This window comes from Gadus morhua, chromosome 13 (genome assembly GCF_902167405.1).
Source record: "Gadus morhua chromosome 13, gadMor3.0, whole genome shotgun sequence".
NCBI lineage: Eukaryota > Metazoa > Chordata > Actinopteri > Gadiformes > Gadidae > Gadus > Gadus morhua.
Window position 1 is genome coordinate 19,404,155 of NC_044060.1, and position 3,937 is coordinate 19,408,091.

General features: G+C 39.0%; 1 long non-coding RNA gene across 1 annotated transcript; it reads right to left on the bottom strand.

Annotated features, from left to right (window-relative positions):
• Nucleotides 1-236: 236 nt before the first annotated feature.
• LOC115557677 (uncharacterized) lies at nucleotides 237-972 on the bottom strand. Its single transcript, XR_003979220.1, has 3 exons — nucleotides 905-972; nucleotides 597-811; nucleotides 237-414 (listed from the first exon to the last, which is right to left on the bottom strand). It is a non-coding gene; the product is annotated as an uncharacterized LOC115557677 (long non-coding RNA).
• Between the last annotated feature and the right edge of the window lie 2,965 nt (nucleotides 973-3,937).

The following is a 3,937-nucleotide window of genomic DNA, read 5'->3' on the forward strand; positions in this document are numbered from 1 at the left end:
AGTTTAACTTTCTTTAAACAGTTGATAATTTATTGTTTCTGAAATTTTGCAGCATTGTTCAGCTTTTGTCGTATACATGCTTTTATGTTCGTGTCAGTTACGTAGGTGAACTTCAACTTTGCAGCATCTGTGGGAATACACACACACACACACAAACACATACACGAAAGATGAGCATGAGAATGAGGGTATCACTCAACCAACATCTTTTCTAATTTCTATATACCTACTTGTTATTTCAACAAGGTCCTGTTTGGCTAGGCCTGGTTTTCCTTCTGTGCAGCTGCTGGATGACTGGCCAGTCACTGAATGGCCTGCCATATATTCCCTGGTATACATCCCATGTAGGAGATCATTTATGAACTTCTGGGTGCTTTGGAAGGAGCAGCGCTCCACAAGTCCTTTTGGAATGACCTTTAATGCAAGTAGATAACATTACCACAAATCTACTTCAACATACAGCAGACTAGCGTCTTACCTCAATGATATATGTATGCATTTAGATTAACCGAGTGTACGGCTAATGCATTTAGAAAAACAGTGCAACTGAAACTAAGTAACTTAACCTATACAAATAAAGTCAAACAGATTCTTACAGAGTGGCCCAGGGCCTCTGTTGCTGATGCTGATGATGGACCTGGAGCTGGTGATGGGTCTTCTGTTGCTGGTGATGGAACTGCTGTTGGTGCTGGTGATAGTGTTGGTTCTGGTCTTGGTCTTGGTGTTGGTGTTGGTGTTGGTATTGGTGTTGTCGTTGGTCTTGGTGCTGAGCGGAGAAACTCCTCCATCTTCTGCAAAACGTCTGGCAGCACTGAGCAAAGGATTCATAATAGCCTTTTAGCTAACATGTAAAACAGAAAAACCCTTGTGTAAAAAAAAACAAAGTTTTCGACAATAGCATTACATTTCAATGTTGCTATTTTTGCCTTGAGAGAATCATTTTCCCTCTGCAGCCTGTGGTTGTTCTCCCTCAAAAGCTCACAAGATGGGTGATGGCACCGAAAATAAAAATTCCATTAAAAAAACAAAACTAACTCACATACACCTGGGCAAATACAGAGGCCAGTTAGAGGGTACAAAGCTTAATTTGGCAAAACAATTCGAAATTCACCATTACTGTAAAATTTGCTCGCAAAAATATAGGTAAGTTGTTTACCCCTTGCTGCAGTGACGGAAATGTTGATGAAAGAGTAAACAAAAATGAAGGGCATTATTTTCTCGCAATGCCCTTACGGCAACAACTGAAGGAGCTCTTCCAAAACACTACTTTCTACAAGTTCTTAAACGACAACAAAACAAATATGGGCATGGGGGACATTTACAGTGGAAGTATGTACGCCTCAAAACTTAAAACCTTTGTTGATACCCTTGACAACATTTCACTTTCATTTAATATTGATGGGGCTTCAGTTTTTAAATCATCCAATTACTCAATTTGGCCAATTATCTGCACAGTCAATGAACTTCCATCTACTATCCGTGGAAAGTATGCTCTTCTACATTCCCTTTGGTTTAGTTCTAAACCCGAAATGCCAACACTGTTAAGGCCATTTGTCAAGGAATTACAAGAGCTATTCACAGAAGGGTTTTCTTGGCATGACAACACTGGTCATAAACACACCACAAAAGTTGCCCCAGGTGTCTGCATATGTGATGCCCCAGCCCGTGCCATGGTACAGGACATGAAACAATTTAACGGCAGATATGGGTGTGGGTTTTGTCTGCATATGGGAGAAACAGAACCAAAGGGAAAAGGGTTTACACGTGTATATCCTCACTCTACTGAGTATCCTCAACTAAGAACACATGATCAGACTACCCATCAGGCATCTGCTGCAATACAATCAGACACAGATGTTAATGGGGTTAAGGGACCTAGTCAACTGCTGCTACTTCCTAATTTCGACATTATCAAACATTTTGTCCCAGAATATATGCATAGTGTTTGCCTTGGTGTAACAAAACAATTTGTCAGTATTTGGTGTGATTCAAAAAACTCTGCTTTGCCATTCTATTTACAACCGAAAATAATCCAACAGATTGACAGTTCTCTCCTCACCATACACCCACCACATGAAGTCAAAAGATGTCCAAGGTACACAGGCAGTCCCTGAACACATTTTTAAGAGATTTTTTAACACAAAAACACTAAAGCACCACACTGAATTATTCAACAATGCCAGTGAGGATGTCAACAAACTTGTTAACAAAGACAATACAGTGTTAAAATCATACAAAGTAGGTAGTGGTGCTCGGGTTGTCGGGAATTACACAACAAGAGTAATTACAGTGGGGGAGTCCATTCTCTTTGGAAATTATATAGAGGCCAGTGTCAAATAATTCAAGAGATGTTTCATCCACCACACTTTATACACCACTGAAATGTATGCAGCAAATTTTAAACGCAATAATTCTTGTGTGGCTCTAAAAAATGGAGAGCATGGTAGCATTAAATCCATACTACTTTGTAAGCTCAGTTGTGGTTGCTTATCAGCATGCAAGTGTAAAGAGGTGTACCTACACATTTTTAGATTCAAAAAGGATTCCAGACTATTAAGAATCTATGATGATTTCGCTAAGGTGAATACTTCTAAGCAAATTGTGAAGTTCAGAAAGACCCATGAAATACTTCTTTGCAAACCTAATGAACTTTTGCTACGTACACGATGAGTCAATTATTCTTATGAAGATGCCTGTATTAGAAAATGTTTAAAGTTAGTAAGGCTTCAATTGTACTCTCTTTCATTGTTATTATATTCTGGCTGTTGTAGCCTCTGCATGTTGTGCATTATGTTTTATATTTATGTGTGGTTTATGTTTCTACAATAAAATCTCCACATAATACAAATATTTGGATTATGTTTCACATATTCATTTTAGGACAAATTACAGAATAATGAAAATATTTATTAAAAAAAGCATATTATAGTTAACTATAGTAATCTATACTGTACTACACTTTGTAGTGACTTACTATAGTATTTACCATAGTACACTACCATGTCTGGAAAATTACTATAGTAAATCCCACACTATATTGTAGTATAGTATAGTAATCTATAGTATACTACACTGTGTAGTAACTTACTATAGTATTTACCATAGTACACTACAATGTCTGGAAAATTACTATAGTAAATCCCACACTATATTGTAGTATAGTATAGTAATCTATAGTATACTACACTGTGTAGTAACTTACTATAGTATTTACCATAGTACACTACAATGTCTGGAAAATTACTATAGTAAATCCCACACTATATTGTAGCATAGTAGTAATCTATACTATACTACACTGTGTGGTAACTTACTATAGTATTTACCATAGTACACTACAATGTCTGGAAAATTACTATAGTAAATCCCACACTATATTGTAGTATATTATAGTATACTACAGTAATCTATAGTATACTGTAGTAAATGCTGTAGTAAACTATAGTATTTTTTCCCCTGGGTGTGCATGCGTGCATTCCATGTGTGTGCACTGTGCGCACATATTTGTGTGGGCCTTCATGTACGGGAAGGCATGCGTGTGCGTCTGCGTGTGTAATAATAACGCTAGTGTGTCCGACCGGCCGCATTAACGATCACGAGGCTATTCTCGTTTGCTTTGGCTGGTAATAACCAGTCTCTGTTCATTGCTCAATTAAAGTATATTGATTGGGATGAGAACACAGTGAGAGGAAGTACTCCACCACCTCTTCTCCAGCGCTTTGACGGCGGCGAGTGTCCGCCGGTTCGCACCGCCGGCCCGGGCCCTAGCATCTCCTCCCTGATATAGGGGACATAGGGGACCATTTAAGCGATGCAGCCAAAGAGGCAGTATCCTTTTCTATGTCGCCCTCAGGGTCCACTGTGTGAGAGGCAAACGGAAAAAAAAATTGAGTGTGTGTGTGTGTGTGGGGGGGGGGGGGGGGGGGGGGGGGGGGGG